Source organism: Zingiber officinale, chromosome 1A (genome assembly GCF_018446385.1).
Source record: "Zingiber officinale cultivar Zhangliang chromosome 1A, Zo_v1.1, whole genome shotgun sequence".
Taxonomy (NCBI): Eukaryota; Viridiplantae; Streptophyta; class Magnoliopsida; order Zingiberales; family Zingiberaceae; genus Zingiber; species Zingiber officinale.
Genome location: NC_055987.1, coordinates 103144700 through 103159586, shown reverse-complemented (window position 1 = coordinate 103159586; position 14887 = coordinate 103144700).

Genomic DNA, 14887 nt, shown 5'->3' with positions numbered 1-14887 from the left:
CAAAGCACAACGTTGCCTTTAAGGCAAGGATGAACGAACAAGATTCAGAATCTTCTCTCAATGACGAAGAAACGACAATGATGGTAAGGTAATTTAAAAAATTAGCTAAATCTAGAAAAACTAACCATCTGCAGGGTAGAAAGAAAAGAACGATCAGATGCTACCACTGTAATGAAGAAGGGCATGTTAAAGACAACTGCTCTAAGCTAAAGATCAAGGTCAAGGACAAAGAAAAGAATAAGAAGTTTGTCTAATCTAACAAATACAAGACTCTAAAGGCGACATGGGATGAAACATCGTCTGAATCAGAGATTGAGGCTTTCTCCAGACTTGTGTTAATGGAAAGTCATCAAGAAGATGCGAACGAAGCAAGCTCGTCCGAAATGAGCATCGAGAGCATCGATGAAGGGAGAACGACATTGGAAGAAAGAAACAATTCAGGGGGATCTACAGATAACGAGATCGACAAGATAAGTCAAGTACGATCTCTTCCTCCCGATAAGTTATTTAAATTTATTAAATTATTATCTAAAGACTATTGCAAACTATAAAAATAAAATAAAGAAATAAATCAAATTCAAGCCAAATCATATCTATTAGAAGATTTTGAAAAATTAAAATTAGAAAATGATAAATTGAAAATACAAGTAGAAAACTTGAAAAATCGTGCATGCTTAAATGTTAAAAATCAAAATATTAGGAAATATAATTTGAACTGGTATTTTAATTACCATAAGGGACAAATTAGAAAATTTTCTAAGAAATATATCCCTAAGAGATTTTTAATTAATCCAGTTAGAAGGAACTTATATTAGGTTCCAAAATCGTATATAAGTTAAAATCATAATTGGAATTAGCACTTTCAGCGAGAAAATTAAATGTTTGATTTTCTTAAGAGGTTTTGCCCAGAAAGTGGTTGTTGTTCCAATAATCAAGAAGGCCTAGTGCCTCACCACAGCCTGAAAGCCAATTAATGAAAAAAATATTTAATTGACTAACTAACAAAAGTATTTAATGTAAGTAAATAATACTTTAAATAGTTACTCAAAATATTTTTTTTTGACATTTTTAACTTAGAATTTGTACTTAAAGTTTTTTTAATTATTTGTCTATCAAAGTTTCTTTTGGACGTATCAGTTTTACTTTATCAAAATTATTTACATTGCAAATTATTTCAAATTTTTTCAAAATTTTTCAAAAACTTGATAAATTTTTATTGAAAATCAGTATTTTTTATATAACCGACAAACTTTCTTATTTTTTGAAAAGTTACCCTTAGATTTTTTTTTAAGGTACCCCATTTTTTATGTGATCAAAGGGGAAGAAGAGAAGATTAAGTCTAGGGGGAGGTAGTTTAAAACTTTTAAAAGTTTTTAAATTTTGCACTTGAATTGCAAATTCTTTGCTTTTACTTTATATTGGTTAATCCTAACTTAACTTGGGTTACTCACATCAAAAAGGGGGAGATTGTTGGTACCCCAAGGTAGTTTTGATGCGATCAAACAAGTTAAGTTAGATCCTATTATTTTTAACTTTGTGTCTAAGTGTATAGGAACTTAGGAACACAGTGTGTCTAGCAAAAGATACAGCTAGCGAGAAGGACGACATGGGAGAGACCTAACGGGCTCGATGCGTCTAAGGGATGAGGTGCTCCGGAAGAGTGCGCGGGGGAACGAGAAGGAGGCGCGCGACGTTTCCTAGGGATGAGAAGCTGGTGCAGAAGCTTGCTCAAGAAGGTCGGAAGTTGGGTTCGAGTGAGCCCTATTTCGAATGGCCGAGATCACCCAAGCGAGTGAAGCTGGAGCGGAAGACCCAGATCGAGGCGAGCAGAACTAGAGTGGAAGACCTGGATGGAAAAAAGTCAATTGTGTTAACTTTTTTGGTTCGGGCACCCAGACCAGGTCCATGCTCTTGGACCATTTAGGGGCGCCCGGAGCCAATCCGGGGTGTCCGAAGCCAATCTGAGGTGCCCGAAGCCAGTTGGGGCACTCGGACCAGGTTAGGGACTCCGAGTGTCCGAAACCCAAATTTTATCAACAACGCTGTGGATTTTGACCGTTGCATTTGGGATAGAACTCTATCCCACTCTAGGTGCCTTGAACCCTTTCAGGCACGTCGAGCAGGGCTATATAAGCAGCCCTGCTCCCAGAAGCTAACAACAACCAGAAATATCCAAACAACACTTGTGTGCTTTTACTTTTCTGTTTAGCTTTGTCTGTCTGTGCGTTCATTGCTGCAAAGAGGCTTCTCCGCCTGAAGGAGATTTTTAGTGCGCTCTAACTTCCTTGGATTAACAACCTCCCCGGTTATAACCAAGTAAATTCTTGATGTCTCTTTCCTTTTAGTTTCTTTATTATTCATTTATGCAAGTGTTATTTTAAGTTATAAGTCCGAGAAAGATTTTGTTTGCTTTATTTGTGTAGGGGTCATTCACCCCCTCCCCCCTCTAGCCGACTGCTAAGGGTCCTAACAGGGGGAACCCTAGAGCTTCCATCTTCGCCATTCAAAACGATCTGTCCATCTCTGGAACAAAGATTGCAAGCAAGAAGACCGGCGACACATAGATAAGCATTCCTCTCTTCTCTATCTTATATTTTGGGTTGTAGGATGCTTAATTTATTGTCTCTTGTTTGTAAATCCTTTGTAATAGAGTAAATCTTCTAGATCTCTAGATCTAGGATGTAGGGAGTATTTGTGATGCAATGTTGATGTATGAACTATGTACTTGCTTGTTTTCTTATTCAATGAAGTGTTTATGACTTATTCTTGTGCAATGTGTCTTGCACATATTTGACAAAATGTGTGTGTGGTATATGTATGCAGATTGTGGTGGATCTGTCACTTTATAGAGGAGAAGTACTAGATTGTATGACCATAGAATCCTGTGACAGGGGGTAACTTTTTAAGCAAACATTCTAGGGTGATCCTCTTATAAAGAGACTGATTCACTACAAAGGAGTATCTAATTAGAGCTTTGAGAGTTTATCCCAAACTAATGTTATGAATGGACTTGTGTAATCTAGAACTATATGACCGGGAAGCCATGTGACAGAGAGTAATCCTTTAACCGGACTTTCTAGGTTACCTCTTCTACTTAATTGCATTAATCTACCGTTAGAAAGTAAATTAGATAACTCTAGGACTGTATGACCGGGGGGCCTTAGGGTAACCCTTTAACCGGATTCTCTAGAGTTGCTTCTTTATTTAATGACATTAAAACTTAAATAAACTCTCTAGTCCAATCTTGGCGGGGTTGAGTTAAACTTTAGTTAGAATTCCTATACGATTGTAAGCATGGAGATAGGTAGATGAATAATGCATAGGGATATTAACTAACATCATAATGAAACTGAAATCCTAGAATCTATCATCCTTCACTCACATACGCTCATTCTCTCCCTCTCTCTCTCTCTCTCTAATTCTCTTTTCCTTTATTTCTCTCTCTTGCTCTTACGTACTTGACTAAAAACCACCTTCTAATTGTCTAGATAATTCACCGTGTAAAGTTAACTAATGTTTAATCAATAGTCCTTGTGGGATTGATATTTTATTACTTGACGATAACTGTGCACTTGCAAATTGTACACATCAATGTCCAGCATGGGTATAAAGATAAAGTAAATGTTATACTAAATTGAATTATATTAAAATAAAATATATTTATTTACAAAAGTTAATAAAGCCCTAGCCTAAAGTTAGCTTGCAGGGAGCCTACTCTAACATATTACTCTTCAAAACCAATGATTATGACCATTAAGGAGCTCATTTCATCATTTTTCACATTATCTTCTCTACTCTTATTCTCAATTCTGAAATCTCTGCACACTTCAACTTCAATTCTACAATGGAAGGAGGAGGTTCATCGTCTCAATCTCGGAGGGGCAAGAAAAAAGTTAATTCGAATAAGGATATTCAAATTTAATTTACCGATATCGAGATCCAGCAACTTCCAACACCCAATACACAAGAAAATACCAATGACAATACTTTTAAGGTTCAGGATGCTCCTCATTTAAAACCACCTATTTTTACTAAATATTTTGAGAAAGTCACTCTTTAATCCAGAAAATTACGTGTCAAATATAAGCTTTGCAAAGTTTCCTACAAATTATAAGTGGGCAGCGGCAATGGGTCATTGAAATGACATGATAAACCAAAATACCTAACGGAATATGGAATTGACGTTCTCAAATGCAATTGTCTTGATTTTTCTCGAGTAGTAGAGGTTCTGATTCCTGTTTATTTGTGTATTCTTATAATAAATTAAGAAAATTATTAGCGAGATTTGTTGTCATAGAATATCTTTCTTTTAGTTTTGGGTATAAATGCGCTTTTGAAGACTTTGCTAATGAATCACTTAATCCATCCGCTAAATGTGTTCTTTGAACAACACTTATTCATATAATTGGAAAAATAGTAATGCATGGGGGAAAATATTTAATTGAAAATTTTAGTAAATTAAGTAATAAAATTTCTTTATGTTATGATATTTGGAGTGACTATTGACAAACACATTTGTATATGAGTATGACTTACAATTTGATCGATAATTCTTGAAAATTTTTAAAATGTTTATTAACTTATAGAGTTTTGATGAATCACACAATGCTCACAACATCTTCAATTATTATATTTAATTTTAGAAGAATATGGATTACCTTCTAAAATATTTTTAATATCACTTGATAATGATAATTCTAATACTTCTAGTATTGAAGAATTTAAATTTATATGTCAACCTTTTATTGGTGGATTATTTTTTTCATATTCATTGCATGTCATATTTTAAATTTATGTATTCAAGATACATTAAACATTTTAGAAAATGAGAATTATTTTGTAAAAGTAATGAAATGATACCTAAAAAATTTCTATGTTATGTACCAATACGTTGGAATTCAACGTATCAATTATTACAAGTTTCATTTAGATACAAAGAATTGTTTATGTTTTTTTGGCATAAAATACTAATAATACCAATATATATTTATTTTCATACTAATAGAATATATATAGTAGTATTTGTGAAATTTTAAAAGTATTTGATGATTCAATCGAACAACATTTTGAAGTTTATTATCCTATTGCTCTTTTAGTTTTGGTGAATTTTTGTAATATGGTGTAGTTTTAAATGAACACTAGTACGAATAAATTTTTATCTCCTTGTATATTAGCAATGAAAGAGAAATAAGACAAATATATATTTTTTATTCTTAAAATGTATTTAGTTACATTTATTTTAGACTCTAGATTTAAATTAGAAGTTCTTTACATCACGGTGTTTTAATTCCATTTAAAGATTCTTCTTCTATCCTATTAATATTATACATTAATATCAAAAATTATTTATATGATATTTATAAAGATTATAATATAAAATATGGATTAGAAACTAATATATCTGAAATATAAAATATTAATACTAGTAGTAGTAATTTAAAAAAGATAGCTTTTATTAAAAAATTGACAAAATGTATACCAAGATCCTCAAGTTCCAAACAAAAACTTAAGAATTATTTTATGACTTCTTTTGATTTTAGTGAAGCAAATAACAAGTGGGATTTCGATATTCTATGGTGGTGGTCATAGAAGGCCAAAAGTTTCCTTATCTTCGTCATCATTGCAAAATAAATTTTAGATTGTCCAGCATCAACCGTTGTTGTAGAATAGACGTTTAGTGCTGGAGATAATATATTGGATGAACAATGAGCTACTTTGTCTCCTGACTATTTAGAGACCCGAGCATTACTTGACCATTATATGAGAGCCAAAAAAAAATTCTAAAGAATGCAACTTTCAAATAATGAAATAGAACTTGATGATTAGACAGAGTCGAAAAAAGAATTTGAAGAATATAACTTTCAAATAATGAAGTAGAAGACTTTTATACTGAAGGAATGAACTGTTAGTGTAATTTATACTAATGATCTAACTCAGGTTTTGATAAATGACAAGTGGTTTAAAGTTAAAGTGTTTATCATCTAATTGCTTTACTGAATATGCAGGAGTTGACAGGTCTGAAGGATCTAACACCAGACTAAAATCTAGCTAGGTCTGTGGGACCTGATAGCTGATGTGAAGTCTAGATAGGTCAGTGGGACCCGATATCTGGCGGGAAGTCTGGTTGAGTCCGCAGGACCTGATAACCGGCCAAAGTTTTATTAGGTCTGTGGGACCTGACAATCGGTCAAAGTCCAGCTGGGTCCATGAGACCTGGCAACTAATGGAAAGACCTAGTGGGTCAAAGATAAGTCAAGCGACTGCAGTTGGTAAGTGGAGATAAGAAACTGAAGGAGAGATCCATTGAAGACGTGTTCCCCGTTGAGAGAATTGTAGGTGTCGGTCCAAATTAGGTCTATTTGGGAAACCTAAGTTGAGATCTTGACTAAATCTTAGTTTCGAGGAGACAGGATCTAATTACTACTACTATTCTGTTATATTATGCTAACCATGTTTTGTAGGATAAATATATTTTTTATTACTTAGACTAACTCTTTTTTGCAGGAAAAGAAGTTGCTAAAAAAAGAGAGTCCAAGCGCCCGGAAGGGGTCCGAGCGCCCAGACTCCAGGTGCCCAGACCAACCTCGCTTGGGTGGCGGCCAGGCACCCGAGCGGTCTGGGCGCCTGAAGCTAGTTCAAGCGCTCAGACTAGAAATTTCATCCCGAAGTTGAGTTGGAGTGTGACGACTAGCCAAACCCACGTCAACGGTCCAAGTTCTTAGAGGGGATCCAAGTGTCCGAAGGTGGATAAACTTGACAGATCAAGTTTTGACAAGAGAACACCATGCCAGTAGCGGTCCAGGCATCCAGAGGGGTTCCAAGCGCTTGGAATGGGCCTATTTAAAAGCCTTTGACATGCAGCTTCAGAACAACATCTGCTTCAACTTTCACTCTTGCATGTTGCTCTAAAAAGCTTCTACGATGATGTAATGCTCCACTGACAACCGGACATCAAGCTCTTCTTAGTTTTTCTGTTGTCGGTAAACTTTCATATATAGTTCTTGTACCTCATTATTGTAACTTTTCAAACTATTAGTGGATTGCCCAATGAAAGTACTCGACAAGTGCGGGCCTTAGCGTAGGAGTCCTCGAAGGCTCCGAACCAAGTAAAACTTGGCTTGTTAGCATTGTTATTGTTTTCTTTATTTTGATGCATAACTTATTTTAATTCTCGTTTTTTGAAGAACGCTATTCACCTCCCCCCCCCCCCCTCCTCTAGGATCTTTCCGATCGAACAAGTGGTATCAGAGCCAAGTTGGCTCTGAATTGGTGTAACTACCAATTAGGTAAGGGGTGAATTTCAAATTTTCTTATAATATTTATTTTCGATTTAAAGCTTTTCGATATAGTTCAAATTGGTGCATTTACCTCTTTGGAAAGTTTTTTCCATTGTAAATACTCTGAATTCGTGTAACACCAATCAAGTTTTAATACCTTTATTTCATCCCACACTACTTACCCCAAAACTCAATCTTGGAATTTCTCTGTAAAATTATGTTGTGTAAGTGTAATGGAGCACAAAGAGACGCTCAGGCGGAATGTCAACCAACCACCTCCGTACGAGATATATAAGAAGGACAAATTCAACTTATGGAGGATGCAAATGGAAAGTTTCATCTTGATGAACGACTTCGATGGTGGCATGACGCTGAAGCGATCTTTTCAGAACTTTAAAGCAAATCAAAAGGTAATAAAGTTAATTTCAAATTTATTACTTAATAATGTTACATGCAAGATAGGAAAGGTCAAAGATGTCTGTGAATTTTAGATCCGCCTGACCAAGATTCATTAGGAGCCATTGAAGCTAGAAGAACAAGACAAAAATGAATCCATGTCAGAGCTCAATCCAACGGAGAAGCTTATAGAATTAGGGGTCATGTATAATGTTAGTAATTTTTACAAAATTGTCCCTATTAGTAGCAATTTAAATATTGTACATGATAGTTTAGAAAATTCTTCTATATGTAACACCCCACCCTCCTCACTACTAGTCTGTGAGGGCGGAGCGCTACTGGACTACTAACTTTACTTAACTATCCTTGTTCACATGTTGATAGAAATTCCTAAAACTCTCGGAGAACTCAAAACATACAATTAACTAGCAGCGGAAGACTAAATGACTCATCTAATACATTCTTAATAAATGGCAATCTTAATAAATTCTTATGCTAGGTCCCAAGGCTTCTATAGTCCAGGCATCACACATCCATCCACACCTCCTTGTCGCCTTCCTTTGCTATAACTTTTCCTTTCCTTTATCTGCAGCAAGAGGAAAATGCATCTATAAGCAAAATTGCTTAGTAAGCGCTATCTAACTCATAAAACTCGAATATGCATGTGAATATACTGAAATCTAAAAGTTGAATGCTCAAAAGGAAAACTACTCATGCTCATATACAAGCAAAAGAAACATACTGAAATGCTAAACGTGTAAAACAAATCTATACAATCATGCTAGCATAATCTTGCTGAATTTTAAACACTTTCTGAATCTTATTTCACTTGTTTAAAAACTTTTACTTTAATACTTCAAAATAATAATCAACTTTCTTCTTGGGCCCAGGCGTAGTACCATCTTATGCGCGTTCCCTAATAGGTTGGGGTAGCGAGCCACCAATCCTAAAAGAGCAGACCTCGGTCTACCAGGGCCAAGACCTCAGAATTGGACACCTGAATTTGTTTAATGACAACCTCGGAAGTCGGGTACTAGCCTCTTAAATAAAGTAAAATACTTGTTATCTTTTTATTACTTCTAATATATAATGCCTCAGCATTTTTTTTAAGCACCTTGTGTGCCAAAATCCCTAAAGTCTTGACTTTGGGATCTACTTAAGGCCTTGGCCTTTCTCTTTCTTTTCTTTATCTTTCTTACACTTGTTAATACTTCTAATAAAAGAATGCTTCTTTAAAAACTGAAATGTTTAAACAAATTCTAACTTTGAAATGCATAAACAAAAATCTGCATACTATGCTAATCAAAATTCTGCATACTATACTAATCAAGATTCTGTATTCTATGCTACACTATTTCTGCATACTATGCAAACATAAATTCTGCACTATAATACTTAACCAAACTGCACTATAATCTTTTTCTTTAAAAACTGCACTATAAGTTCAATCAAAAATATGCACTACAAGTTCCACCAAAAATCTGCACTATAAATTCCACCAAAAATCTGCACTACAAGTTCCACCAAAAATCTGCACTATAAACTTTAAAGAAATCTGTACCATAAGCTCTTAAGAAATCTGCACTACAAGCTCTAAAGAAATATGCATTTTAAGCTCTAAAAAATCTGCACTACAAGCTTAATTAAAATCTGCACTATAAGCCTACATAAAAATCTGCACTACAAGCTTAATTAAAATCTGCACTATAAGCCTACATAAAAATCTGTACTATAAGCTTAATTAAAATCTGCACTATAGGCTTAATTAAAAATCTGCACTATAAGCTTAATTAAAATCTGCACTATAGGCTTAATTAAAAATCTGCACTATAAGCACTTCTTATGCTTCGAATTCAAGAAGAACAAAGGTCCAAAACTACTCCTACTGCAGGTGAGAAGCACTTACCTTGCTTCTTGGACTCACAACCGAACAAAAAGGGCTTCTAGGACCTTGGTCGATCGCCGGAGACGATGCCCTAACTCCCTTTCATTTTCTGTCCGAGCTCCGCCATCGTACGTAGAAGAGAAGGAGAGAATGGTTTAAGTCATGGGAAAACAGAGCATCAACTTATCCCCTTTTATAATCCAATATTCTGTTAACTATCTTAAATAAATTCGCTACATTTTCTAAACAGACAAATCCAACATCAACTTATCCCTTTTATAATCCAATATTTTGTTAACTATCTTAAATAAATTCGCTACCTTTTCTAAACAGACAAATCCAACATCAACTTATCCCTTTTATAATATTTTGTTAACTATCTTAAATAAATTCGCTACCTTTTCTAAACAAACAAATTCAACATCAACTTATCCCTTTTATAATCCAATATTCTGTTAACTATCTTAAATAAATTCGCTACCTTTTCTAAACAGACAAATCCAACATCAACTTATCCCTTTTATAATATTCGGTTAACTATCTTAAATAAATTTGCTACCTTTTCTAAACAGACAAATCCAACATCAACTTATCCCTTTTATAATCCAATTTTCTGTTAATTATCTTAAATAAATTTTGCTACCTTTTCTAAATAGAACCGCCTGCTTGACCACTTGGTAAGCCGGATTTGCTTAAGGCTTGGTTCGGCCGGAGGTTGCAGGTTCAAATCTTGGCTAATTTTCTTTATTTTTTGCAACTTGTTTCTTTTGGTAAAAATACCAAACGAACTCCAAAAATTACATAAAAATACTCTAAAAATTTCTAAAAATCTCTGAAATTTTTATAACTCATTTCTAAATATTTTTAAGTACTATTAGGACTCGAAATGAGGAAATTTGAGTTGTTACACTATAAGTCTGCATGATGATTTAAATATTTATAAAAATACCCCTACAACCATACTAAACAATTTAGATTTAATTAAATCAAAAAATTTAAAATTAAATAAAATAATTAATAAAACTTTAGTACTAATTAATTTAGAAAATTTAAATTTAAATATATCTAAAAATTTAAATAATAATTCAAACTCAAATAGATCTAAAAATTCAAGTCATAATATTGACAAACACAATATAGATAAAATTAATAAAATTCTTAATAATATATTTGATAATCTACATAATATCGAGCTAAGAAATTTTATCCAAGATAAGGATCATTTAACAAATTCAAAATTAACCTGAAGGTCACGGAGGTACCTTCAAAATTAGCAGCTCCATATCTCCATTTTAGCTCTTCCGCTGCTCCGATCGCCTGGGTGCTTTCGGCCAACCGAAATAGGACTCACCCGAACCTAATTTTCAACCTTATTCCTCGAGCAGGCTTCTTCTCCGGCTTCTCGTCGCTCGAACATCATGCATGTCTTTCTGGTCCACCGGTGTACTCTTCCGCAACACCTCATCCCTCGGATGCACCGAGCCCGTCGGCTTCCTTCCCGTGTCATCCTTCTCACTAGCTGCGTCTTCCACTCAACTTCCTATATTCCTAAGCTCCTACACACTTAAACACAAGAATCAAACACAACAGGACCTAACTTGAACTTGGTTGATCACATTAAAACTACCCTGGGGTTCAACAATTAATCTCTCCCTTTTTGATGTGCATTAATCCAAGTTTAAGTTAGGGTAATAGCAAACAAATTGCAATAAGTATTGTAAAGAAATAAGTATAACATTGCAAAAAATTATTTAAAAATCCTAACTCCCTCTAAACTTGTACATATTCCTCCTCCTTTGATCACATCAAAAAAAATAGGAAAAATAACATAAGAAGTTATAATATTTTGAATACTTAATAAAATAGTAAACAGAATGTTTAAAAATTTTCATAAAATCATAAGTCATACTTTGTATTTTAAAAAATAAAAGAGTTAACAAAAAAAACATTTTGTCAAAAAAAATTCTAACTTGTTAACAGAATTTAACAGTAAATCATTTTAACAGTTAGTCAATTAAATATTTGTTTCAATAATAGGCTTCCAGTGTAACGACCCGCCTTCTACTACTAGGCTGTAAGGTCGATCGCTACAGTTATGTTGTGCTAACTGTGCGGAAAACTGATCTAATTTAAATTGTGTTGCTAACTGCTAACTATTCTTGGTTCTACATGTGCTGAAGGGTGTAATCTAAAGGATACAAGGTGTATCCCACATCCCCTATGGACTAGAAGCTGATCTGCTAAGTTTCTTGGTCGAAACTGAACTTCCCAATCGATCCAGACTGAACTGGGTCGATGGCTCTCTGTTGGATCGATCCAGACTGCTACTGTGCTCGGGTGGTAATCTGGATCGATCGGCTGATCGATCCAGGCTCACTGATCGATCCAGTGATCGATCCAGCGTGCTTCTGTGCACGGGACTTTATTTGGATCGATCGACTGATCGATCCAACATAGGTCAATCGATCCAATGATCGATCAAAAACCTTTCTGTTCGCGAGAAATAGCTTGGATCGATCGACCGATCGATCCAGAGGCCTTCTGTTCGCGACAGAATGTGACTGGATCGATCGGATGATCGATCCAGAAGCCTTCTGTTCGCGGAATCAGCCCTCAATCGATCCATGGATCGATCGGGGACCCCAGATCGATCCATGGATCGATCGGAGTTTCTGATTTCGCACTGAAACTCTGATTTCAGCACTCTGGCGTGCCAAAACCTCGCACAACAATTCTAAAACCAATTGAAATATATTCTAGCAACTATTAACCAGCATTCTAACATAATTACTAACAAATTAAATAAATCTCCCATGGTTTAAATATTCTAAGGTCTAAAAATGCATAAAAGAAGAAATACTAAGAATTCAACTATTTAAGCTGGCTAAAATCCCTGAGAAGCTTTTATTCCAGTTCCTTCCACACACACCATCTTTGCATTGAACTCCAGCTTCCTCTGCTAGTCCATTTTCCCTTTACCTTTATCTGTAGTATAAGGAAAGTAGAATCTGTAAGCTTAAAGCTTAGTAAGAAACCAACTACCTCACTAAAACATGCAACGATGCAAAAAATGCTTTTTAAAGAATGCTATTTGAAAACATGTACTGGCATGGCATACTATGGTTGCAAGCATAACTGAAATAACTGAACATGTAAGCTGAAACATGGCATAGCAAGCTAATCACATAGAACAACAATAGAGAACTACGCTAACTGAAGTAACCTGAAGCTGAAATCAAACTCAACTAACATAACTGATTTTATGAGTTTTGAAAACTAATAGCATAGTAGATCAAAATAATAATCATGTGCTGTTGGGCCCGGCAACTGTACTTACTGTGTGCGCATCCCTAACTAAACCCGGGTTTGCAAGTCCCAAATTTAGTAGGGTTTACTAGGTTATCTGAACCTAGGGACGACTGTGGGAGTCCAACCCAATGGATATCTAATCCGGTACAGTGCCAACTGAAAAGTAAAATACTGAATATAGCTAAACTGTTCTAAACTGCTGTTTCTAGGTTATCTGAACCTAGAGCTAGGTTGTCTAAACCCAGAGGCGACTGTGGGAGCCCACCCATTGGACCGTAGTCTCATATAAGCTAGAATAAACTGATTTACTGATTTAGATGCTTCTAATGCATTCAACTGAGCGGTTAAAATGCCTAATTTGCATTTTTACTTAACTAGCTATTTTATCGAACACTTAGTGTGTCCCAACTCTCCTCTCTATTAGGGAGACCACTTCTAGGCACCCGACAACGTCTAGAAACCCCCACTGAAGAGGGATTACATGTCCGGCCCATCTAGAAGTGCTCACTAAATCCCTAAACCTGCGAGGAGGATCAATTTCACACTAAGTGTCGATAAAAAATCTGCGTATAGCTAAACTAATGCGTAGAAACCCAAACGGAGCTACTTATACTGCAGGTGAGGGGTTTCTTACCTCGTACGCTAATTTCCTTACAATTCTATTCGCTAGAACTCCGGTGGAGACGATCTTCTCGACAATCCTCTCGCGCCTACGCGTTCTTCTCGCGGAGGGGAACGTTCTCGTGTCGGAGATGTCGCCGGAAGGTGTCCTTGAAGCCCTAGGAAAGGAACCCTAGGTTTCTTCTTGTGGTTGGCGCCGAGAGAAGGAGAGGGAAGGGGGCGGCGTGGCTAGGGTGAGGAGAAGGAAAAGTCACGTTAAAAAAAATAACTCTTCACCTATTAAATTCCCTATTTATATTAAGTCTGTAATTTCAGCCCAACTCTAATATAAATTTAGTTGCCTCCCTTTCCTTTCAGCACGACCCTGCTGGGTTCAACTGGTTACTAACATTATCCGTAAACCATAGGTCTCGGGTTCAATTCCCGCTTAGGCCGTTTTCGTTTTCTATTTGTTTTTGCCACTTCCGTTATTCTAAAAATTCCGGAAAAATATCTAAAAATTCCAGAATAGTCATAGAATATTTCTAATTTAGCTTTGAGAATTTTCGGGCGTTACATCCAGGCTGCGGCGAGGCGCTAGGCCTTCTTGGATATTGGAGCAACAACCACTTTCTTAGATAAAGCCTTTCAAGAAATTAATATTTAATTTTCTTTCTCACATTCAACCCTTTTAAAAAGAATTTTACTCTAAGAATGTTTTTGGAACCCAATATAAGTTCCTACCTATTGGGTTAATTAAAAATTTAGGGGGTACATAATTTTTGAAAATATTTCTAATTTACCCATGGTGATGTCTAATATACTAGTTTAGTCTACCATACTTTCTAGATTTTGGTTTCTAACAATTATTCAAATTTAAGCATGCATAGTCATTCTTCAAACTTTTGACTTGAATTTTCAATTTATCATTTTCTAATTTCAAATTACCATACATTTCTAAGGGACATGAATTTGCTAAGTTTAATTTTAACTTAGCATTTTCTTTTTCTAATTTGCATAAATTTTTAGAAAGTATTTTGATAAAATTAAAAGACTGCTCGGGAGATACTGCACGTACCTCACTCACCTCGTGATCTGACGTTTCCCCTTCGTCACAGCTTTCCTCTGATGATCCTCCCCCTTTGTCGATGCTTATTTCTGAGCTGCTTTCATCTTCTTGATGGCTTATCATTAGGGCTAGTCCAGAGAAGGCCTCGATCTCGGACTCAGAGGATGATGATTCGTCCCATGTGGACTTCAAGTTATTCTACTTTGGTATGTTGCCCTTGTCTTTCTCCTTGTCCCTATTCCTCAATTTTGGGCAGACATCCTTGATGTGCCCTTCTTTGTTATAGTTATAACATTAGACCTTCCTTTTGTTCCAATAATACTTTCTTGACTGCGATTTAAATTTATTAGT